This window comes from Pteropus medius, unplaced genomic scaffold, assembly GCF_902729225.1.
Source record: "Pteropus medius unplaced genomic scaffold, Ma_sr-lr_union100, whole genome shotgun sequence".
Taxonomy (NCBI): domain Eukaryota; kingdom Metazoa; phylum Chordata; class Mammalia; order Chiroptera; family Pteropodidae; genus Pteropus; species Pteropus medius.
In genome coordinates this window covers 15,736-41,015 of record NW_024350376.1, presented here as the reverse complement: position 1 = coordinate 41,015, position 25,280 = coordinate 15,736, and the positions used below count along the sequence as shown (strand labels likewise).

Below are 25,280 nucleotides of genomic sequence, written 5' to 3'. Positions count from 1 at the left end.
TTTTTCTCCACCGAAATATAAAATCTTTTTGGAAATTTGATACTGTCCCACAACCAATTGTACTTCTCATAGTTCTAATTTCCTTTTAACCCTATTTAATATCGTTTTAAAGAATTCTTTGTAAAAATGTTTTCATGATTCTGAATCTGGTTCCAGTTCTTTTAATATATCTTTATATCTATATTTCATATACTGGCTACTAGTCAGGAGAAAATCTTGGAAATATCTTCATTACAGTAGCATGTTCAGCCGAAATTACTGAAGTTATAGCGAGCCAAAAGAGGTGCAGCTTTCTAGAAAGCACATTTCGTTGATTGTTTCATCATCTGAATATTCTTTACAATGATGAAGGACTCTTCCGATCTTGTAAACATCTGTATGCACAGTCTTGCTCCATTGTCATTCCATGACCTTGGAGAGGAAGGCTGGATCACAGCTCAGAAGCAAGTGGAATTTAATTTTTAATGGCTGAGAAACCTTACATCCTGCAGGAGGGAAGCATTTTTGCTATATTCAGTACTTAAGAATGTGGCAGAAAGGTATGCAGAGTTAGCTCAGTCAGTCCTTTTTTTTTTATGTTTTCATAAAAAATATGAAATATTTTCTCAGAATATTTCTGGAGGAATAACATTTTGAAAAGGCCACTGCTGGGACCAGCTTCCATCACAGCCTCTAATGCTGGGCACCTGGCTATCCTCTTTTGTGGCTTCATCCAGGCACTGATTACTGTTTATATGTTGCAAGGTCGGTTGCCTTTAGGTGGTGGCATTTGAGCATCGTGACCAAACCATTAAGGTTTGCATTGCAGTTCGTGTCTTAGGCCAAGTCTTGATGCTCTATCTCCATAAGCTACTTTCGTACACCCCGAGACATGATATAGAAGAAATTCTGAAATTCACCCATCCACATTTCTATGACTCATCCATCATTATTATCGATAATCTGTCCTGTGCCTCTGGGAAACACACAAGATGTAGCTTTTTTAAACCCATGTCCGGCGTGTAAGCAGGTAACAATCTCCTTTATTCCTCCACACTGCTGAATCTTAAATGAATTTTCTATTTTTTTCTCTTCCTCGAATATTCATTCTAACATCTTATGTTCCAATTTCTTGAAAGTGATCTCTATCTCCTGAAAAAAGGTCTCCTTCTATTGTAGATATACTGACAGGAAGAGTCCGATCAACGTTCCTTCTGCCCATTTTTCTTCAGGGAACAGGATATCAGCAAAAATTGAGCTTCCAAGTGAATCTACCATAGGTCATATCAGAATCTGCCATACACTCATAAGTACCATCTCTGATCACATGAATGATAGGACATACCACTGTTTTCCTGTCATGTTTGATCCTGGCTAAGAAAGCCTCCTGTCATCCCCCCGTGCACTCACAGTGAGGGTCTACGAGGGTGATCACTTGGCCTTTAGATGCAGCAATTTCTTTTATTTAACTCATTTATTTTTAAAATTAAAACGTTTTTTAAAAAACATTTTAAAAGTAGACGTTACATTAAATATTATTATATAAAAGTACAGCAGCTTCTTTTATTCTAGCTCTGATCAATTTTGAACATTATTCCATTAAAATGACATGAACTGTTACTTTTAATTTTTTCATGTAACTCCCTAGGGCCTTTTCATAAAGTCTCTTTCACTGGCATCATCTACTAGAACAATTTCTTTTAGCATGTGTCTTGGCGAGTGATTAATGACACTATGGACAGTTCACAGAAGTGTGCTCTAAGCCTCATGTGGCAAAGTACCATCCACAAGATTTCTGGATACACCCTTGTTTTACACCCTTCTAATCTAACATCTGGTAAAGATTTGTTGAGCGCAATTATCTCACTGGCTATATAATTGAACTGATTAATTTTAAACATCTCTTTTAACTTTTCTTGATCCTCTTTACGTATGATGACCTGTTTCCCCATTTCTCCAAGGCCTTCATGAGGCACTTTGACAGGCCCCAGCAGGAAGCTGTCTCTTTTTTTCCCGTCACATTTGTTGCGTTCACTAAAGTAAAGCAACAGGCACATACCCAAGACTACCCCAATCAAGAGGATGGCTAGGACCACCTTGCAACATGCAAATTTTCTCACTGCATTTTAGGTCAAATGAAAAATTAAAGAATATGTATACATAGATGATGAAAAATTTTCCAATCTAGTTTCATCAGAAATCATATTTATAAACCCAAAGTGGTTTTTCAAATAAATTCATGTCCCCAATCCAAGTGTCCTACATCACTCTAGTATGCATGCGGCAGTGGCGGTGGCAGTGGTGATGATGATGACGGCAGATGCTTCTCAGGACAGGCCCCTGTGATTGTGTGGTATTCCTGACATTGCAGCGTGGGCTCTACTCTCCGGCAGTGGTCACCATGACACCTCTTCAGGCACTGCCTGTGGTTCCCCACTAATGATTTTTGAATTAGGTGTTGTTAAGTCAAGGGGACCCTATAATTAAGCATAAGAGAAAACAAAATGCCATGATAAATAAATTCACATTTCTCCCAGTCGCTCAGATTTTCAAATGCAGCAGGCTTAATTAAAAGAGCATGATTTGGCACAGGATCAACTATAGACATTCCGAAAATGACTTATAAGCATCTTTAACATTCTTATACTTTTATATCAATTATGTTTAAAAGACTGATTTAGTTATCAAAAAATTATGAAGTAATTCGGGTTAACCTATGTACGCAATTCTGCTAAGTGTTCTACGATAAAAGCTTACGCTTGAAAAACCCTGTTTGCCAAAGCCGGGTCAGGAAGGATGTGTCTAATACCTGCGGCTGAACAAACTCCATCCCATTGGCTTCTCGGCTGGGGGAGGATTGGGGACAGACTGGTCGCCCTTGTGCCGGAGTATTCCTCCCAGGCATGCAGCCCACACAACGAGGATCTAATCCGCGCCTTCTCACCATTAGCTATCGGCAGCTTGGCCTCAAAAGGTGCAAGGTACGGGTATTGGAGGGTGGTGTTGAGAGCCCGTGAGGAGGAGCCAAAGGGGTTGGTCCTGGGGCGATTCACCAGTCAGTGTAGAGATGGGTTGGCCTTGCTCCAGACCTGGTCCTCTGCACGCTCTGGGCGTAGTCTCCATCCTGTGTGGACCATCATGTGACCCCCACCTCCATATCACGCTCATGTGATCTAGTGTGAGCCCACATTGTGTATGCTCTTCCTTTTCAGAAAGCCGGAAGAAGCTTCTTGAGGCTTCCAGTGGCGCCACTGTGTGAGGTGGTCCTCGTATCTCAGCAGCCCCTGGGAGCTGCACCACGGACCAGGTGAAAAGAAAGTGAGGAGAACCGTCCCAAATCCAAATGTCCCAAATCTGGACAGGAGTGAGTGCCAAGTGTGGGGAGAGGTGCTGTCTGTCTTCAGATGACACAGCAGAGGACATGGCTCGGGGAGGAAAATTCTTTTTTTTAAGTCTGCGGTGTAGCACAGTGAGAGTGAGGAGCACTGAACATGCGAGTATCTGCTTTTTGCTTCCTGTTATAGAGGAACTAAAGATATTTGGTCTATTGGTCTACATGCAACAGAGGGAATTCCTTCTGCCTTAATTCCAGCCTGCACCTTCCCCAGGCTAACAGCTCCTTCCACAGATATGCGAATTGTCTGGAGTAGTTCTGCCTGAATGAAGGCGTTTGATGATTTCATAGTCTTCTTTAGGTCCCAGATTCTGCCTCTTTCCGCACCCTGAAGATGGATTTCAGAAAACTACAAAACTTCAATCTTGTTTTGGTGGCAGGAAAATTAATGGTTGGGTTACCGCTAGCTCCTGGAAACTTCTGTAGCTGAGAGATCATGGTCTTCCACTGGGAGAAATAAACGTTATTTTTGTTTACCCTGTCAGCCTTCTTTATCTATTTCTGTGGGCTTTGGTAGAATTTAGAATCGCTGCGAGTCCTTTTCCTCTCATCTACACTTAGACTGTCATGAAAAAATATTTGTGAAGCTATAACCTGTGTCCCTGGAAAGGTTCTCGTCTTATTCTGCGAGAAAGAATTGCAGGGTAAGATGAACAGCTGGAGTTCTTGTGGGTCCAATGACCAGATTCTTGCTTAATTCCACAAGAAAGAATCCAAAGGCAAGATGAACAGCAAGCAGGAAAGCACGAGTTTTTTAATGTTAAAGTGCTCACTGGAGGAGGTGGAGTGTAGGCTTAACTTGAGGGAGGAAGAGGGAGGAAGGGGTGGGGAGAGAGAGAGAGGGGCAAAGTCCCGCCAAGATGGTTGGTTATGAACTTTTTGTTCTCCCTGGAGGGAGACCTTGGAAAATTGTGGTGCTGACTTGGCCTTGTTGTCTCCTCCCAGTAGGTGGGGAACCTGGTTTTCTGCCTTTTCTTTCTCATATGATGTTTCCGGAACTGTGTTAGTGTCAGGTGCACAATGGGAGCTGCAGTATTTGCAATGTGGATGAAATTATAATGATGTTATAATTAGCCAAAAGTTTTGCTTTGGCCAAAGAGGACATCTAGGCTGGAAAAGACCGGTTTTGGCTTATTACATCTGCTGGGGCTAAAATGGGGAGATCTGAAGAAAGGAAAAATTTCCAGAGCCGTATCCTGGAGGGGGAGGCAATGTCCCTGTACTACCTGTTCAGCCCCTCACTTGGACGTAGCAACTTCTCGTTTTGTTTATTGAAATTTTTCTTCTAGAGATAGTCAATTTTTTTCGATGTCTTTTTTTTTTTGTCGTTTGACATAAGAAGGAAATGCCATAAAAATAGAAAGCCTTTGATTTCTTTAGTTAAGCTGTAAAAAGTCTCATTGCTTTGAGTCGCTATTAAAATCCTACCATTAATGGTCAGACTGTGGATTCTCTGACTTGGAAAAACTCTCAGTTGGAAAATGTTTTATAGAACTCTCATGACAAGCAGACATTTCACTGGAAAGACATCAGGGTGTTTTCTGCAATCATTAGTAATTCTGTTTATGTTTTGATCTCTATTTGTGAAACTTTTGCGTTTGTCTATATAACGTGTGGTAGGATGTTTTATGTCTCCGACTGCTATTACTTTTGTAATATTTTGTAATATTTGATCGGCTTAAAGGAATTAAATGCTGATATAAATTAAGAAAGAAAATAGAAACAAACACAGATGCATTTCAGGATCATATAATCAGAGACAATATTGGATGTTAAAGCTGGCTTACATTTGGTTGGATTACATAGACATGGTTTTGAAAGTTATTAACATAAACTATATATGTTTTAGCTGTGTCTACAAAAATAAGCTTATGTTAGCTGTGTTACAAAGTGTATAAAGAAAATAGCTTGATATACAAAGTATCAAGAAAAATCCAGATAATAATTGGCTTTGCAATCTCATAGTTTTAACTAATAAATAAAATAGATACTAATAAAGGTTTTTAGCTAAACTATTTAGTAATAATTATTTGTATATGTACATTAAAAAGTTTTTCTAGGTGTTTTTGGTGAGCTGAAACTTTTAAGGTTTTGTTATTTAAATTAAGTGATGGTCATTCATAGTTTTACACCTGCAGGAGCAACGTCTAAGGGTTCAAATTTTTCTATATCATTGCCAATGTTTGTTATCTTTGGTGTTCTCAATTACAGCCATTCCAGTGTGAGTGAAGGAGTATCACATTGTAGTTTTAACTGGCATTTCTATCACGACTGATGATGTTTAACATCTTTTCGTCTGCCTGTTGGTCAAATCGTATGTCTTCTCTGGAGAAGGATGTAATTAATTGTCCATTTAAAAATCTGCCTGTTTGTCTTTTTGTCGATGAGTTTTAAAAGTTCTTTATGCTGGATAACAGGCTCTTATGAGAGATATAATGTGCAACTAGTTCCTTCCATTCTGTAGCCTATCTTTTCACTTTCTGGGTAGCTCCTTTTGATGCACATAAGGTTTTTATTTTGAGGAAATTGAATTTATCTATTTCTTCTTTAGCCGTTTGTGTTTGGTGTCTGTTCTAAGAAACCATTGGTAAATTTGTGTTCATGAAAATTTATCTCTGTTTTCTTTGAGAGTTTATAATTTTACCTCGTCCATTTAAGCCGTTTATTTATTTTGAATTAATTTTTGCATGTAACATGAGGTTAGGATCCCATTTCATTTCTCTTCATGTGGATGACCACTCTCCTGGCTCCATTTTTGAAGAGACCCTTTTTTAGCCATTTTAATGTCTGTCCTTATCAAAAATCAATTGACTGTTGATGAGTGGGTTTATTTCTGGGTTTTCCATTCAGTTTCATTGATCTATCTGTATCTCTCTATGCCAGTGTCACAATGTTTTAATCACTGTCGCTTTCTATTAAGAATTAAAATTGGGAAGTATGAGCCTCTAACTTTGATTTTCTTTTTGAAGAGTGTTGCAGCTCTTTGGGGTCCCTTGAAATTTTATATAAGTGGATCAGCCTGTACATTTTCCTGTGAATTTTCATAGGAATCATATCGAATCAGTGCATCAGCTATGTACTATTGCTATCTAAACAGTGTTAACTCTTTCCATCACCATGAGAAGGCTTCAATTTTCAGTGTACGAATCCTGCAGTTTGATTAAATTCATTTCAAAACATTTCAAAACATCGACATTATTTAAAATGTGATTATTTACTTAAATTCTTCTCAAGATTATTCCTTGCTCACATATGAGTAAAACAGATTGTGGTTTATTGATATTTAGTCCCGTAACTCTGCCAAAATCGTTCACTTGCTCTAATGCCTTCTTTTTTTTTTTTGATTCCGTAGGAAGTTCTATATCTAAAATGTTAATGGTTTAGAGGGCTAAGATAAGGGTTGGGGTTGGGATGGAGTTTGGGGCTGAGTTAGGGGTTCAGGTTATGGGTTATAGTTTGGTCATGGTTTACGGTAACTACACATAACTGTTTATGGCTATATGTAATTTACAGTTTGTGGTGATAGATTATGGATTATGTTTAGGGTTTCTGGTTATATTTATGTTGGCTATGGTTTACGGTTATCATTTATGGGTAATGCGTTATGGTTATAGTTTGAGGCAGGACAGGGCCAATTTCCCTGAGTGGGGAGGAGACCAACCCCTCCCCCGAGAGAAGAGTAGGTTCTTTGGTGGAAAGTGTGGAAAGAATTCAACATGCCCGCCGTAGTGAGAGTCAAAAGGATAGTTTATTGTAAAAAGGGGAAAAGCAAAGACTAGAAATAGCAAAGACAAAAAGCCAAGACAAGGAAAAAGCCCTGTGTATTGTGGGTAAGTCCAGTTTATATTTCATTCTTTTGTTCCCGTGAGTTAGAGTTTAAAGACTTTGTTTATCCATTTCCTTCACTATGGACAAACAGTGAGAAAGGTTAAGAGTATGTAGCGTGAAAAGCCTGCGGGCCGTTCCCAGCCATCCATCCACAGGTTTTCTATGGCTTTAGACACAGGGAATGAATGATTTTATTTTGTGTAGGGCAGACACTTAAAGGCTCTGTTTTTCCTGTTTCCCCTTTACAGGTGTGGAAAATGGGTTGTTAGCAATTCCAGCAGAAATCCTCCTTTGCTCTGCAGGTACCTTCATGGCCTGACCACAGAGCTGATGAGTCTCTGAATGTAGTCTCTGAATGTAGCTCGATTTAACATTTTAATTCTCTTGTCACTTCCCTACGTTAGTTTAGCATTATGGTTTGGGTTTTTGTTGTGATTTATAGTGATGACTACAGAGGAGAAAAAATGGGGTTGAGCTCCAGGGTCGTGTGGGTGGAAGCAGAGGTCAATGAGGAGAAAGGATGAGGTGGACCTGCAGGGAAATGCACAGCACACCTTCAAATGTCCGATCAAAAGCGCTTAGGCTAAACCAGGCAGTGGTTTGGATCAGTCCGCCAGTGTGAGGTGAGGGCCTGGGGTGCATTGAGGTACTGAGAGACAATGGGGAGGAGCCAAGGTGTAGTGACCTCACCTTTAGAAACAATAGGTTAAGGATAAGACATGGTACGTGCTAACGGCCATGTCTCACTTCTAGTTAGTTATCTGCTAAAAATTTATTAACTAAAGGGATTTACTGGCCGGATCACTGCCTATAGGTACAAAATATTTTAACAATGACGCATTCTGCTTCTGTACCCCTGCTTGCTTACCCACCTCTTAGTTATCAGTTAATGAATGGAGGAGATATAGTCTTTTGTGTAAAGATTAAGGATGTGGGGGATGGGATCGAGGGCTTAAAATCTTTGTGCCCCTGCGTCTCGGGGCTGCTCCTTTGCAAGGACAGCCGCCGGCTAATAAACTGTCTCTTGGACTAGAGCACTCGAGTTGGGCCTGGTTATTTCGGTCACAACAAAGGGACGGGTCCTGGGTGGATCTGCCAATCAGTGCCGACTCATTTAGTGCAGGGCCAGCCTGCACTAGTGTCTGGTCTTCCAGCTGTGTGCATTTATGGTGGGTCATTCAGATCAAGAGACCTTCACGGAACCCTCACATTTCTGCTTGACCCAGCGTAAACCCACGTAGAGCAGGTGGCTTCTCGTGCACGCAGACACGGCTTCACCTTTTCAGGAATCCCACAAAGCTTCTGGAGGCTTCTGGCGGCTCCACTGTGCTGAGGCAGTTCCTGTACTTCTGCAGACCCTCGGAGCTGCTCCCTGGACAGACACGGCGAGAAAAGGTGAGGAGAAGCTTTATGTCCCAGGAGTGCTGAGGGGTGACGATACGGGGTGTCAGTCTTTAGAGGACTCGGGAGAGGAACCAGCTCGGTGCGGAAAATTCTTCTTTGTTTATTTTAATTTCGTGGTGTCAGGTAGTGAGGATAAAGAGTACTGAATGTAAGTGTGTCTATTTTTTGTACTTCATAGTACAGAGGAATTAAAGATATTAGAGTGTATTGGTCTAAATGCAATGGGAATTGCTTCTACCTTAATTCTAGCCTGCCTTTCCCCCAGGCTAACAGCTCCTCCCCTAGATATGCTAATCGAGTTGAGTCCTGTGGGAACAAAGAGATTTGGAGGTTTCGCGCTCTTCCTTAAACCTTTAGAGGGAAAGGAGATTAACTTTGTCCTAATGTAAGGCTGGTTCTTGCAGAATGGGAACGAGGAAAACTGTAAAAAAAAATCTGTGAAAAGAAGTATTGTAGGGGGTTTGTGAGGTGACATCTTGGGAGAGGAAATGTTATGGACAGTTAAGTTGAATGAGATTGGAATACATTTCACCAAGGAAAAATTTAAATATCAAAAGAAAACTTTTGTAGAAGCAGAGTTGAGTTATTCTTTCTTTAGAAGGACAAAGTTTTCCCGCATCCTTCTGCTCCAGATAGGATATTATGAAAAGTTTTCTGCCTAGAAATCAAAGACTGCTTTCTTAAAATAGTTTTTCGTCTTAATCAAGTGCTCGATGACTTAAGAGATAATTTCCTCAATCCTAAGAACCAAAGTTTTGCTTTGTCACTTCGGTTAAGTGAATAACTTAATATCGTTTTATAATAATATACTAAAGAAGAAAATGAAGGTCTAGACTGTTTTTGAAAGCACAAACTGCTTCTGTGGCTCCAAGGCTCCCTCGCCAAGGACAAATACAAATCGTAAATGCCTTTTCACAAAAACTAAGAGGAAACATTAGCTATGTTCACAGGTAAACTTAATTTATTTCACCTGCCAGAAGTAGTTTGGCTCCAACTCTCCTTTTAGATAATCTAATCCTTCTTGTGGCAGTCATTTTAAAATGAAGGCGTGGGAGTTCAGAACAGGTCACCCAGAGACCCAGAGATGTTCGGATTGTTTCCAGCTAAGGGAAAGTTCATCTTCTGGCTGAAGAGAAACTACTGCCCCATCCTTTAACTATCCAGAACTAATTGAACGGAGGGCCTTGCCCATATAATAGGAGATCCTCAGCCATCATCTCCATCTGACCCTCCTATAGGGCTGGGCAAAGTAATGTGTACTAAATGTCTGTTCTTATCATCCTGCAATGACCCTTTGAAACCCCCCAGGCACCTTACCATATCCTTAGCTCAAGATGTCTGATATACCCAAGTTGTCATTGTACTCCTCTATCTCTCTTGCATGTGGAGTCTCTGACTCTCACGTGGGTGGGGTTCTCATACATATGAATGTATTAAATCGCATTATTTTCTTGCGGTCATCTTTCTCACATCTATTTGATTTTTTGACCAGACAGGAGAGCCTTGAGGGTGAAGGAAAATGTATTTCTCCTCTGCAGTTGGCACCGTGAGCAAGATAAACTCATCGCTGGGACATCTCACTTTCCTGTGATGCCGCTGCAGATGAAGCGATGCTCGGGCATATGACACAGGCCAGCGGAAGGTAAGGATTCTTATCATGTCAGCACATCTCCAATTCTTAATGACAGTCTGAAATTTTATGTCCTAAAATACCTGCTTAGTCCCTGTTAGGTCGGAAGCTCCAAAACATAAAATGTGGGCTAAACGGCAGTTACGGCTGGGGTCCTATGAGACGGCCGCAGCCCCTATGGAATCAGAAACTTCAAATTACAATGCCAATGACGAGGAAGATTCCAATTAGATTAGATTATTTAAAACCACTTAAAAATCACAGGCTTCCAAATCAGATAAGATCGAAACAAAGAGAAAGGAGAGTCACAGGAGTTGGTGCTTGATTTAAGCTCACAACATTCTGTACAGTAATGTTTTATGTTGAAGTATGTTAGACATTTAGGGGTTCAGGGGGTTAAAGGTCTAGGGTCTGAGATAGGGTGTTAGAGGTTAGAATCAGAGTTGGAGTTTTGGGTCTGGGGTCCCTGGACTGCGATCGGTTTGGCTCTGGGGTGCAGTTATGGGTCCAGGGTCTCTTTACAGTGTCTCAGGTCCAAAGTTCACCTCCAGAATCTGGCAGCTGGCAACCGGGGTCCTGTGTCCAGGTCTGATCCTGGGGGAGTCTGCCTCTAAACTCCTGGTTATGGCTCTGGGGACCATCTCCAGGTTCTGAGGTTTAGTCCATAGTCCAGCTGTGCATCTGTGTTGGAGACTCGTGGTCCGGTGGGTCTGGCTGTGGTGTCCTGGTCCAGCTCTGGCTCCAGAGTCTTGTGTCTGTAATCTGGGATCCTGGGTCTATGGTCCAGTGTCAAGCCTCTGGCATCTGGTGTCCTGCATCCTGGGCATTGTACCTGGGTTTTGATTGGGACATAGCTTTGGATCCAGGTTATGTGGTCTGCTGCAGGGTCTAGGTCTTGTGGTATGGGGTCTGTCTTTGAATGTGGGGTCCACTTGGGTGTCCAGTTTCCAGTATCTGTATCTGGGGTCCCAATTCTGGCTCCAGCCAGAATCTGGTATTTTTCAGCTAATGGTCATTGGTTCCCGTTAGTCAACAACACGGTGCAGTGAAGGGGGTAGATACTTTATTGAGTATAAATAGCTGAATCGTGATACAGCACAGCTGTGAGAACAGCAAGGCTCTGGAGTGGCTCAGTAGAGCTTCAGGTCAGTCATGAAGCATCATGGCTGTGGGAAAGCATGGCTGTAAGGAGGGCCTAAAGTGAGGTGACTCTGGGGCCTGTTCCCTCTAAAGTGAGAGCTCTGCTCTACGAGCTCCGATGTCATCAGATGCTTTGTTCCGCTCTCGCAAGACAATTTCAGCTTCAGTCCTGGAGACAGGCAGGTCAGTGAAAGCTTCTCCCTGAAGTGTGGTTTACATGAAGTACCTCTTGGTAGAAATGGCTGCTAGGCTCTTTTTTAAAATTTGAGCCCAGGTAAGCACCAGGAACCCTTCTTATTAGGCAATTTTTTTTTCTCAATGTTTACATGTCATGTGTTATATGAGGGGCACAGGGGCTCCTGAGGTTGGGAGCTAGGGGATACCCCCTCATAAGAGAGATGTCTCAGTTTTTGCTCCAGGCAGCTTGAAGGGTAGTTACATCAGCATATGGGTAAGGACAGACCCGGAGTGGATTTCTCCTCCATCCCAGATGCAGCCAGCATTTTAGGATTAAAGAGGGTGCCCAGAAAATGAGATAGTAGAAAGTTGGTGAGATCTCCATCTTCGTTTAGCCCCATGTGTGAAGGGCTCAACAGGTCCTTGGGGGACCCGTGAGGAGGGACCTGGAGGTGAAAGTCTCCATCGTCTTCATCCATGTGGGTAACTGGCGTGGATGTAAAAACTTTCTAAACCTGTAGAGAACATATATGAGAATTTATTTGAGCAAAACCGATGACATGTGCCACAGAGCAAGATCTCAGATCCTGTAGGGAATCGATTTTGCTACTCCTTTTAGGCAGTTATGATTATGGAAAGCACATAAGAAAGATTACACGTATGTGGTGAAAAGCAAAGCGGGATGGATACAGAATAGCTCACCAGATTGTGTGTTCTTCGAGGGTGAATAACCCCTTCAAAGGGTTTTACTGTTATTTGAAAGCTCTGTTTACGTAGTTGGAGAACACCAATGGTCAGGACTTTCTTAAAGGTTTTACTAAAGAAAGGGTTGGTGTGGCATTGTGACTATCGACTAGGGCCCGTCCAGGTAGGGATCTGTGATCTGATTACCTTGTGAAGTTAATTTCCATAGAACCTTTTTTCCCTCCCACTTGCATAGGTGCCAGTAGAGACCTGGAGGCAATTTCTCTAACTCAGTTCTAGCATGTGTGTTAGGGGCAGACGGGGTGCCTGGGGAATGAGAGAGTGGAGACTTGGAGGCGGTTTCTCCATTCCAGTACAAGGCCAATATGTGAGGGCATAAGGGGCACTGGCAAACATGGGAGGAGCGACCTGAAGCCAGGGGGGACAGTCTATTGTTAAGCTACAGTGCACGGAAAAGTGAAGCCTGGGATGCTGTGTGTCCTCTACTGCAGGGTCCCAACCGGGCCCTTCTTCATTAGGACTGAGTAGGGGTTTGGGGAGAAGGGTCGCCTTTCAAAGGACCCAGCAGAGATACGGCTCGATATGGAAAGTTCTTCCTTTTCTTATTTTCATGTTTGGTGTAAGATAGGTAAGGAGTAAACATAGGTTTATCTATTTCTTGTTTCGTATTCTAGAAGAACTAAGGTATTCTGAGTCTTGCCCATATTATGGAGGAGTTGCCTCTATCCTAATTTCCCCTTGCCTTTCCCCCTTGCTGACAGCCATCATAGGCATGCTAATTGCTGTAAAATTGGTGCCTATTTCTGGGTGGAGCAAACACTGAGATTTGAATATTTCCCGCTCTTATCTGGATTCCACCTCTTTCCCTACCCTCGATAAAAGATGTTTAAACTCGAACGACAAGTGAAGTTGAATTTGAGAAATCTAGTGAGCACTTTTCTTCTGTCACCAGGTTGGCTAACGGTTGGGATCCCACTAGCTCCTGTAAACTGCTGCAGCCGAGAGATCACGAACGTCTGTTGGCAGACGTAAGCAGTATTTTTATTTTCCCTGTCAGTCTTTGATCCATCTCTGCAGGGTTTGGGAGAATTTAGAAGTGCTGCCAGTCTGTTCATACATTCAGATTGTTGTCAAAAAATATTTGTGAAGCTAACGTCTTGGACTTAAAGTCTCAAGATCTGTCTGTCTGTCTGTCTGTCTGTCTGTCTGTCTCTCTCTCTTTTTAACTGATCGTCCAGAGATGATATTTTTTTCCTTCTTTTGTGTTTTGTTACTGGAGAATGGGGTCCTCTCCCGGCACATTGTCCAGGTTCCTGATGTCTCGAACAAAGAATTGAGTAAGACACCGAAATACATCGGAAAAGTTTTCTTAGGAAGGAAAGTCCACTTCCAGACGTGGAAGCGGGCCTGAGCAAGAGAAGCGTGGCTCAAAAGGCCCGGTAGCCAAGACTTCAGGCTTTTTATCCCTTTTTGCTGTGTTTGGTTACTTAGACTGGGCTTCCTTGATTGACAAGGAAGATTGACAGCACCCAGTGAGTCATCATTTTGCCTTCTGAACATGTTTGTTCCCAGCATTCAGTCTGTTATAATATGAATGAACTTGCAGGCATAGGCAGCATATTATAATGATGGTCTAATGAGACCCAGATGAGTGAAGGACGTTGGGATCTTCATTGCCCATGTGCCAGTCAGTGGCTTAAACTGGTACCTAATTCTCTGCCTACTGGTTTCTTTGTGTGAGTGAAAAAAAAAAAAGCGCCTTCTGGCTTGCTTAATTGTGGGCGGATTAGGGTGGACCCCATCTAGGATAGGATGACCTCCTTGTCTTTGCAGGCAGACCCGAAACCCCCTCACTGTCCTTCCTACCTCTTTTCTAAGAGCCAGGAACCGCCTTATTAGTATGGATTGTTGTAGCCGCCAGTCCCCAAAAGACACACAGACCACCAGAAATCAGTGAGTTATAGGAAACAGGCTCTTTATTCAGACAGCTGGGTCTGCCAGGGGTACGCAGACCCCAAATTAAGCAGCCCCGAAGTGTTAGAGGTACAGGGTTTTTAACCCTAAATCCCATTCCTCATTCTGTGTTAAACACAAAGGTCTATTTTTCTCCTATTCACTACCTGCCAACCCACAGGTCAGGTGTGCAAGCGGGGGTACAGAAGCAGAAAGCTTATTGTTAGAATGTTATGTTCCCATGGGTGATAGCCTGTGTTCCCATGGGCAATAGCCTGTGTTTCTGTGGGCGATAGCCAAGCAGTAATTTTCCAGCCAGCACAGGATGTTGAGGAAGGGGAGGTCTCTTCTTCTGTATCTGCTTCCTGTTTAGAATGGCCATAGTCCCTGACTACAGGGATTTCATGGAGCTCTTTTCCTTTCTGCCTCAGTCAGGGTGGGGTCTTGGTTTTCTTGCTGAAGTGCCACCTCATTCCCTAGACAAGGAAAACAAGATACAAACTTATTATTTAAATCATACATCTATTAATTTCTATTATTGATTTGCCTATTAAGTGAGTAAAGGGAAACAGACAGGCTCAGTTAATACAATTCTTAAAGAGCAAAAAGAAAGACTTTTGGCTTAAAGTCCCCTCCCCTATCAGACTCTTAAGGGCCCTGCCTGGCTTAACATCATTTCTTCTTAACAATGGTCTGATGATCCTTATCAATAGTCAGAGGATCTGAGTCGCCAGGGCAGTTACCAGGATTTGAGGGAGAGGGCCTTTTTTTTCCAGAGAAAGAAGGGAAGAAATCCTAACTAGGTTTACTAAAAAGATGAACTCTGCAAGAGATGTCCTACTTCATTTCCTGCTAAAAGATTAAGAATTTTAAAAGTGATGTCTTGTCTCAAACCCAGGTGTGGCTTCTGCAGGCAGACTTTGCTTTTTTTCATTAAACACATTGGAGAAGGTTTTCCAGACTTTTGGAAGCGCCATTGTGGGGAGGTAGTCAGTGTCCCTTTGCAACCCCCAGGTGGTGGGTGGTGGGACTTCCATGGGAGGCAATGGCCAGGAGAAGGTTTGCGTGCAAGCATTGCTGTGGGGTGTTGGGTAGAGGGTTGAACTTCACAGCACCCAGAAGAGCAATGGCTTTGTGTGGAAAAGTTTTGGTTATGTGATTTTTAACTTGAGGGATAAGATAGTGAGGGTGACTAGCACTAAAGATTAGTCAATCTATTTTTTTGCTTCACATTATAGAGAAACTAAAGATGTTCCTGTTCTTTTGTCTACATGTAATGGGGAATTGCTTCTACCGTAATTCCAGTTTGCCTGTCTCCCAGGCTAAGTGCTCCTGCAATAGATATGCTAAATAGTGGAAAGTCTTCCAGAACAAAGAGATTTGGAGATTTGGCGGGCTCTTTTTCAGATCCTGCCTTTTTCCATGCCCCTCCTCCCTCGCTGATAAAAGATGCTTAGGCTTGAAGGTGTACTGCAGTTGAACGTGAGAAAACTAGAAAGTCGCCATTTTGTTTCGGTGCCAGGAAAATTAATTGCTGGGATATTATCTCCTGGAAACTACTGTAGCTGAGATATCTGGGACGTGTGTCGGCAGAGGTAAGCAGTATATTGGTTTACCCTGTCAGCCTTTTTGCTCGATTTCTGCACGGTCTGGGAGAATTTAGAAGAGCTGGCTGACTTTTTCCCCTCCAATACATTTAGATGTGCATGAAAACTATTGTGGAGGCAAGCTATTTGCACTAGGTGACTACCAGTTTTCTATATTGAAACTTTCCTCGCAGTGGTTATGGTTTTCTGTGCTTTCGTCTTTCGTGCTGTTATAAGAAGGAAATACCATGGGGATAGGAAGCCTTGGCTTCTTTAGCTAAGCTGTAAAAAGCCTTAATTGTTTTTGTCTTTGCTAAAGTTATTCTTTATTAGAAAATCTTTTAATTTGGAAAATATTTATGGAAACTCATGATCGCAATTGCTTCATTAATCTTGGTAGAAATACCACATTTTAAAAATGAATGGATAGAAGCAAAATGAAGTATTAAGCTTTTGAATTAATACTTCAAAATATACTTGTTCTGGGCTGAGTAAGTAAAAAATGGAATAAATCGTTGGGGTTACATTGTGTAGGGTGCATCTTAAATTTTTTGTTTTCCTGGTTTCCTCTTACGGTAAGAGTAAACATTAACAGTATGGACCAAGAGTTGTTAGTAATCTCTGCAGGAAATTTCTTTTGTTCTGTAGGTTTCTCCTTGTCTGGTCTTAGGGGTGATCTGCCAGGTTCCCTAAAGGTAGCAGTACCTTGCGGATTTTGGAAACAGCCTTGTTTAATATTTACCAATTTGTCTAGTTCTCCTGCCTTATCCGTTATTAGATGTTGGAAGAGATTTTAAAGGATGTAAAAGGTGATCAGAAATCTGACAAAAATGGAAGCTGATTTTGTAAAGTCAGATCAGAACTACAAGGACAGTGTCAGCATCTTCCAGGGGCTTCCTGCTGAGTCTGTTAGAAATGCAAGCACAGGCCAGTACTGCCTGAGGCAGTTTGAGTCAAACTAAGGAAAAGTAATTGAGAGGGTCACTTTTAAAAATGGCAAGTCTCCTTTGTCTATCCCTAATTGTCTTTCCCTGTCCCTCTTAAAAATGTGGAAGAAGTACTAAAAAAAAATTTGCGTAATCACCTTATAAGTAGACTGGAAGGAGCTCCAAGCTAACAGCTTCTATAGAGATGATAATTGGTGGAGAAGTTTTGGCTGAAGAGAGAGATTTGGAGATTCCAGCTCTTTAGTAGATCTTGCCCCTTTCCTCGCCCCTTCCCCATTTCTTTGTGGTAAAAGATGCCCGCGCTGAGATTTTCTGTTAAGTGGATTTGTAAGATAGGATTTTTAAGATTCCGTTAAGTGAATTGAGAAAACTAGAAAGCTGCCATCTTGTTATGGCAGCAGGGGAGTTCACGGTTGGGATGCTGCTAGCTCCTGGAAACAGCTGTAGCAGAGCGATGATGTTGGAGTGTTGGCAGAGGTAAAAAGTATCTTTGTCTGTCCTGTCGGCCTTTGTGTTCTGTATATGCTGGGTTTTGGAGAATGTCGAAGTGCTGCCAGTCTTTTTCCTCTAATACATTTAGGTGGGCACGAAAAATATTAGTGAAAAGAGTGCTTGGACTTAGTTTCCTGCCATTTTGATGAAGGCCCATTGTAAAAACACAGGTCCTCATTTTCTATCCCCGTTCCTCTTTTCCCTGTCTCAAAAGCTGTGAAAAATAACTAAAAGATCTTAGCATAATCACCTTAGCAATAGACAGGCACCAAGAAGTATAGGAGTGAAAAACTTTCCAATATATCAGTCACAGGGAAGTGATATCTTCAGGCGCCAGCCCCCAGGAAAGCACTGACAGCCACCAGGATGCAGATAACGAAACCGCCTGCTTGGCCCTGTTTGATCTAAGAGTTTCCCCGGAAACATTTATCTTTGTGTAAGACGGTTATAGCCAACATCTGCTTTCTGTAATCCGCTCGCTAGCTTGTTCAGCAGACCAGCAGGATATGGTCTTAAGCTTTATAAGCTGCTTCCTCTGTAAGTTCCGGGCTTATCTCCTCTGACCCTACATGGTAGAGAGTCAGTCGCCGGCTGGCTAATAAAGGCTTACAATGCATCTCAATGGGTTCCGTAGGTCTTAGAATTGATCGCGCGCCCCAATAGTAGGAGCCCAGTAAACAGCTTTGACCTGCCTCCCACTTTCTACCATTGCTTTCTGGGTTGCCTCAATAAAATTTACCTGCTGAGCTCTTCTCATTTTCATGCTTATGTAAATCCCAGGTGGACATATAATAAAATTCTTAGTCACGGTCTGCAGTCTTAGGTGAAAATTAGAAGTGGCGTGAGGTCATTGTCTCTTGTAAGTTTAGAGTGGCAGTTTAAAGTATGCGTGAAGCCAGCTTGTGATTAGATACTGAAGGGTTTTCTATGGATTTGACTGGCTGTTTGCTTCTAGAAGGTGTTGAGGTACAGCAGGGTAAGAGGCTGGGGTCAGCCATAAGGTGAGGTTTTGGGGCCTCGGGGACAAGAGTGCTGGGTAGGACCCGGGAGGGTGGGTCTCGGTGTGATTTGCCAATCATTGTGAACTCAGGCGTCAGTGCTCTGGTCTGCATCCTGGGCTAAATCTTAGGTACACTCCACCATAACTGCGCGTCACATCTATGTGACCGAGCATGGACACATGTGGCCAGGCATGAGTGTTGAGTCACATTCTTACGACCCAGCATGAACCCAAGTATTCCTTCTGCAGGCAGACTTTGCTCTGCCTTTTCAATAAGCACACTGGAGTTTTCTCAAGGCTTTCGGAAGCACCTTTGCAGGAAGGTAGTCAGTGTACCTTTGCAGACCCCAGGTGGTGGGCGGTGGGACTGCAGTGAGAGAAGTGGGGCAGAGAGGCTTTGCCTGCAACATTGCTGTGGGGTGTTGGGTGGGGTATTGAACTTCATAGGACCCAGGAGAGGAATGGTTTGATGTGGAAAACTTGGTCATGTTATTGTTTACTTGAGGTATAAGATAGGCAGGGTGACTAGTACTTAAGACTTGTTTATCTATAATTTGCTTCATAATATACAGAAACTAAAGATGTTTGTGTCTATATCTAATGGGGAATTGCTTCTACCCTAATTCTAGTTTGCCTGTCTCCCAGGCTAAGTGCTCCTTCAGTAGATATGCTAAATAGTGGAGACATCTTCCAGAACAAAGAGATTTGGAGATTTGGCGGGCTCATTTTCAGATCTTGCCTTTTTCCATGCCCCTCCTCCCCTGTTGATAAAAGATGGTTGGGCTTGAAGGTATATTTTGTTGAATTTGGGAAAACTAGAAAGTTGTTTTTTTTTTTTTTGACTCCAGAATTAATGGCCGGGATACTACTAACTCCTGGAAACTGCTTTGGCTGAGAGGTGTTGGACATGTGGCGGAAGAGGTAAGCAGTATGTATATTTGTTTACTCTGTCAGCCTTTTCGGTCGATATCTGCAGGGTTTGGGATAAATCAGAAGAGGCAGCAGAGTTTTTCTCTCTAATATGTGTAGATGGGCACAAAAACTATTTTGAAGCCAAACTACTTGCACTTAGTGACTCCCAGTTTTCTTTACTGAAACTTCCCTCGCAGAGCCGGTCATGTTTTCCTGTGCGTTTGTCTTTTCTGCTGTGAAAAGGAAATACTGTGGGGATAGGAAGCTTGGGCTTCCTTGGCTAAGCTGTAAAAAGCCCTATTGCTTTATGTCATTGCTAATGTTATTGGGTTGATGATGCATTGTTTGTATTGAAAAACCTTTTAATTTTGAAAATATTTTTGGAAACTCACGATAGCAATTTTTTCATTAATACTGGTAGAAATAAGAATAAATGGATAGAAGCAAAATGAATTATTCTTAAGCTTTTGAATTACTTCTTTACCTTTTTGGGTATTATAATTGATGGTAATATCAACATCAGGGTAAAAAGGTGGAAGGGAAAAAACAAGTTTCCTAACCAGGCGTAACTTTTAAAAATTATCGTTAATAGAGCATTTGGAGAATCAGTTTTGATCTCTTAGTCTGGGCAAGGCAAGTCAAGAATGGAGTAGATTGTTGGGTTTACATTGTGTAGGGTATATCTTAAATTTTGTTTTCCCGTTTTCCTCTTATGGTAACTGTAAACATTAACAGTATGGACAAACACTTTGTAGTATTCTCTTTGTTGAATCTTCCTTTGTTCTGTAGATTTCTCCTTGTATGGCCATTGGGATGATGAGGCAGTTTCCAAAGGTAGCAGTACCTTCCAGGGTCTGAAAACAGTCTGGTTTAATAGTCACTAATTTATGTAGTCACTAATTTATGTAGTTTTCCGGCCTTATCCCTGTATCAGAACGTTGGAACAGATTTCAAAAGATGTAAAAACATCAGAAATCTGACAAAAATGGAGGACGATTTTTCAAAGCCCTATCATAATTACAAGGAAAGTCTCAGCATTTTCCAGGGTCTTCCTGCTGAGTCTATCAGAAATGAAAATACAAGCTACTACCGCCTGAGGCATTTTGAGCCAAAGTAAGGGAAAAAATTTGAAAGTGCCAGTTTTTAAAACACAAGGTCTCATTTGTATGTCCCTAATCCTCTTTTTGTGTCCTTAAAAATTGGGAAGAAGTACTAAAATACCTTAGCGTTATCACCTTATCTGTAGACAGGAAGAGGCTACAATCTAACATCTTCCACAGATATGCTAATTGGTGGAGTAGTTCTGTCTGAACAGAGAGATTTGGAGAATCCCCGCTCTTTCTTAGATCCTGCCCCTTTCGACGCCCTTCCTCCCTCCTCTGTCGATAAAAGATTTCTGCTTGAAAGTTCAGTTAAGTAAATTTGAGAAAGAAAGATGCCATCTCGTTATGGCACCAGGAAAATTTATGTTTGGGATACTGTTAGCTCCTGTACACAGCTGTAGCAGAAATGATGGAGGAGTGTAGGCAGAAGTAAGCAGTACCCTCCCTTGTTCATCCTGTTTTCCTTTGTAGTCTATTTCTGCAGGGTTTTCGAGAATGTGAAGTGCTGTCAGGGATATTCGTCTAATACATTTAGATGGGTGTGAACCATTAGTAAAAGTGAGAACTTGGACTTAGTGAACTCACACTATTTATTGAAAGTTTCCTGCCTGTTTGAAAAGGGCCACTTTTAAAAATACAGGTCTCCACTGTGTATTCCTGTTCTCCTTTCTTCCGCCTCCTTAAAAGTTGCGAAAAATAAAAGTTCTCAGCAATAGACAGAAAGGCTGCAAGTAGGAGCCCAGTAACCAGCTTTGACCTCCCTCCTACTCTGTACCATTGCTTTCTGTGTTACCTCACTACAATTTACCTGTTGAGCTCTTCTCATTTTCATGCTTATGTAAATCCCACGTGAGTGTATAATAAAAATCCTAGTCGCGGTCTGCATCGTTAGGTCTAAGTTAGAAGTGATGTGAGTTCATCGTCTCCTGTAAAATTCGATTGGCAGTAAAACAACATTTGTGAAGCTAGCTCGTTGTGCTTAGATACTGATGGGTTTTCTGCAGGTTTGACTGGCCGTTTGGTCTCAGGAGGAGTTCGGGTGCAGCCGGGTAGAGGGTGGGGTCAAGCATGAGGTGAGGTTTTAGGATCAACGGGACAAGAGTTCTGGGAGTGCTGGTCCTGGGACAATTTGCCAGTCTGTGAACTCAGGCTCGAGGGATGTGGTCAGTTCCTGGGCTAAATCCAACGCGATCCCTCCATGCTTTTCATCGCCTACCTTTGAGTCACATTCATGTGACCGAGCATGGACACATGTGACCTGGCATGACTCTCCCCGTTCTTGCGACCCAGCATGAACCACGTATTCTTTCTGCAGGCAGACTTTGCTCTGCATTTTTATTAAGCACAATAGAGAAGTTTCAGGAGGCTTTTTTGGTGGTTCCATTGTGGTGAGGGGGTCGGTGTCCCTTTGGCTCCCCCAGGTGGTGTGTGGTGGAACTGCCATGGGAGGGAAAGGTTTATGAGAAGCTGCCTGTGTGCAAGGAATGGTGTAGGGTGTGGATAGAAGGTTGATCAGAGGAACTAGGAGAGGATTATTTTGGTGTGGAAAACTTCGGGTTTTGTTATTTGTGATGTAAGATAGTAAGCGTGCCTAGAAGCACTAAAATTGGTTTATGTATTTTTTGGTTTATATTATATAGCAACTGAAGATATTTGGGTCCATCGGTGTACAGGTAATGGGGAACCGCTTCTATCTTAATTCTAGCCCGCATTTCCCCAGGTCTAACAACAACTTTCATAGAGATTCCGATTGATGGAGACAGTATTTGTGAATAAAGAAATTTGGAGAGTTTAGATCCTGCCTGTTTTCATCCCTCCTCCCTCCCTTGGTTTTTAAAGATGCTTGGGCTCGACGGAGCATTTCTATTGGATTTAAGAGCTAGAAAGCTGCCATCTGCTTAGGCACCAGGAGAATTAACGGCTGGAATACTGCTATCTCCTGAAAACTACTGTAGCTGAGAGAGACCACAGGTGTGTTGGCAGAGGTAAGCAGTGTATCTATCCCATCAGCCTTTTTAGTATATTTCTGCATGGTTTGGGTGAATTTAGAAGAGTTGCCAGTCTTTTTTACTAAGATGTTAAGACGGTTGTAAAAAAAATATTTGCGAAGCCAGCTACTTGGAATTAGCCACTCTCGGCTTCCTTTGTTGAAACTTTCTTTTCATGGGTGGTCATTGTTTTCTGTGACTGTGGCTTTTGTGTCATTTTCATAAAAAAGGAGATGCCTTAGGAGATGAGAAATGTAAACACAGGCCACAACTGCCTGAGCAGACCGAGCTAAACAAACAAAAAACATGGAAAGGGCCACATTAAAAAATACAGACTACAGTTTTCTAGCCTGGCTCCTTAAAAATGGTGAAGGAAAGATAAAAAAGCTTTGGCTATAATCATATTAGTAGTAGACACCGAAACTGCTAACATGAGCCTGGTAACCGATCTCGGTCCTCCTTCCATTCCCCGTATCAGTGTTTTTAGGGTTGACTAACACGACTTAAAAGTTTCCATTCCTTGTCTGCAGTGTTTGCTAGAAGGTATAAGTGGTGTGAATCTATCGTACCTTAGATGGGCAGTTAAAATTATTTGCTTCCTTTTTGGAGCTCTAGGGTTGTCTCGATTGAGCTTTTCCTTCCAGAAATGATCCTTTCCTCCCCTACATCTGTTTTTTTGTGTGTTCTTTGCCATAAGGAGGTACTGTAGGGATAGAACAGAATCATAGTTCCCTATGAAACTGCTATTCCAGGTGGCCTCCGGGGTTCAGGAGTGAAATGATCCTCTATACATTGCTGTCTGTGGAGACGATGTGGGTTGTTCTCTTTATACCAGATGTGATTTCTTTCTGTCTTGTCCATGTTATAGGATTTTGGTTTGGTGTCAACCATCTGCAAGGTGCACTGATCCTGGTGCACCTGGTGGCTGGCCTTGGCAGCTCTCAGGGGAAGGTGCCATGAGGGGCCTCAGCCCAAGGGACCATTCTCAACTCCACCTTTCATTACCTTTCAATGCTGTATAAGTGCTATTATGGTAAAGCTCACTCAGAGCCATGAAAGAGCTGGTTTGTGGTCGGAGGGGATCTGAGACACCCTGTGCACTCCGCCATCCTGACAGCCTGTGTCAGGAAGGTCTGTAATCTTTGTTTCTGGGAGCAATCCTTTGAATCCTTGAGGGCTGCCTTCTTTGCACTGTTTTGTGGAGTTGTTTCCTTTCCTCCGTTGAGCAGGGAGGAGGCTCACCTGTTTGAGTCACTATCAGAATCTAAAATCCTACCTTCGACGGCCAGTGGATCCTTTGACTTGGATTAACTTCTAAACAGGTAAGACATTTTGTTTCTTTGGATGTTATTGCTGGTTTTTAATATTTGATTGTCTTAAGACTTGATTTGATTAAATGGACTTGTTATCATGAAATGTATTTACTGGATTCACAGAAATAAAGTTATGTTTTCTGTTATAATTGTGTCAAGAAAGTAGGGCACGTATTAATGCACTTTGAAATCTCAGTTCTAACAAATCTAGGTACAAATAAATGGTTTATAGGTAAAACATTAACAGTTATTGCATTGACATTGTGTGTATATCTATGTGCCTATATCTATCTATATATAGGTATTTATATAGATATACATATATAGATAATTTTTCCTGTGTTTTTAATAATTCGAAACTTGAAATTTTTGCTTGGTTAGTAAAGTGATACATACTCACTGAAAATCTCAAGATATCCAAATAAGATAAAGTAATGAAGCACAAAGTATGGGACATAGATTTATTCAATTTATCTGAAAGGAAGCAAGTATATTTGGTTCTATTTGTAAATGTGTCTTTTGCCACCACAAAAAGATATGTGCCAAGAGGTAATACGTTCAAGAAATTAAATCTGGTTCTAAGTACCATTCTAAAGAATTCCGCTGTAACAATTCAGAATCACTTTATTCGTTTGTACTACAAATTAAGATGGACCTCTGAATCGTTTATACATACTTGCTTCTTTGAACAATGATGCTGAAGAGATTCACTTTTAAAGCATTAAATGCCTGTTTTCTATGTCGGGAGATATATATCAAGGAGTGAATTCATTGAACCAGAAAAGAACATTTTGAGTGGTTGGAGTTGAAAACTTGTGCACACAGGCCACCGTGTTTTACATTTTGACGTGGTTTAAGGGCTTTAATTTTGTCTCCATAAATGACATTCGTCATGATGGGCTTTCTGGATTATAGCAAATCTGGGTTGTGTGAAGGGGGAGTATGGCGTTGTAGTTTTCATTTGCATTTCCATCATGACTCATGATACCTAACATCCTTTCTTGGGCCTATTGAAAATTTTCTCTTTTCTAGAGAAGGGTCTATTCTGGTACATTTTAGAAGTTTAGTTTGTCTTTTTGTCTAAGAGTTGTAAGAGTTCTTTGTTGAATGACACTTCCATTAGATCTATAACGTGAAATTCTTCCCTTTCTGTAGGTTGTCTTGTCACTTCCTGGATAGATTCTTTTAATGCCAAAAAGGATGAATCTCGAGGCAATCTCATTTATCTTTTTCATCGATTATTGTTTGATGCCAGATCGAAGAACTCTTTGCTAAATACAAGGGCTTGAAGATTCATCCACGTGCTGTCTTCTAGAGGTTTGAATTTTAAGGCTCGAATAAATTTCAAGTTCACCTTTATGTGGTATGAGTTCAGGGTCGAATCTCATTCCCCTACAGATGGTAGTCATTTTGCTAGCACCCTCTGTTCAAAGGACTCTCCTGTACCCAAGTCCATGTTTTCCACCCATGTCAAACATCCAATGACCTTAGAGAGATGGGTTTATTTCTAGGCTCTTAATTCTGTTCCATCCTTCTATATGTGTAGGTAGGCCTGCATTACAGATTTTGGTTTCTCTTGGCAACAGACCGCATATAGGGGCATGGTTCCCTAAGGGTATAGGAGTGGAAAAATGCCTATCCCTAGAGATGTCGGAGCCGACCTGAAGAAAAAAGCACAGTGCGGTCCTCACCTGTGACGATGATGCTGTGAACAAAGTATGCTGCCATC

General features: G+C 41.9%; 1 long non-coding RNA gene and 1 pseudogene across 2 annotated transcripts; one reads left to right on the top strand and one right to left on the bottom strand.

The window, feature by feature from the left end:
- Nucleotides 1-652: 652 nt before the first annotated feature.
- Nucleotides 653-3,147, bottom strand: LOC120584064 (polypeptide N-acetylgalactosaminyltransferase 1-like; annotated as a pseudogene).
- A 14,060-nt stretch (nucleotides 3,148-17,207) lies between these two features.
- On the top strand, nucleotides 17,208-24,921 carry LOC120584062 (uncharacterized). Of its 2 annotated transcripts, none has more exons than XR_005647943.1 (3): nucleotides 17,208-17,220; nucleotides 23,468-23,560; nucleotides 24,707-24,921. It is a non-coding gene; the product is annotated as an uncharacterized LOC120584062 (long non-coding RNA). The 2 variants fall into 2 exon arrangements; XR_005647942.1 differs by lacking the exon at nucleotides 17,208-17,220 and adding an exon at nucleotides 22,161-22,235.
- The last annotated feature ends 359 nt before the right edge of the window (nucleotides 24,922-25,280 follow it).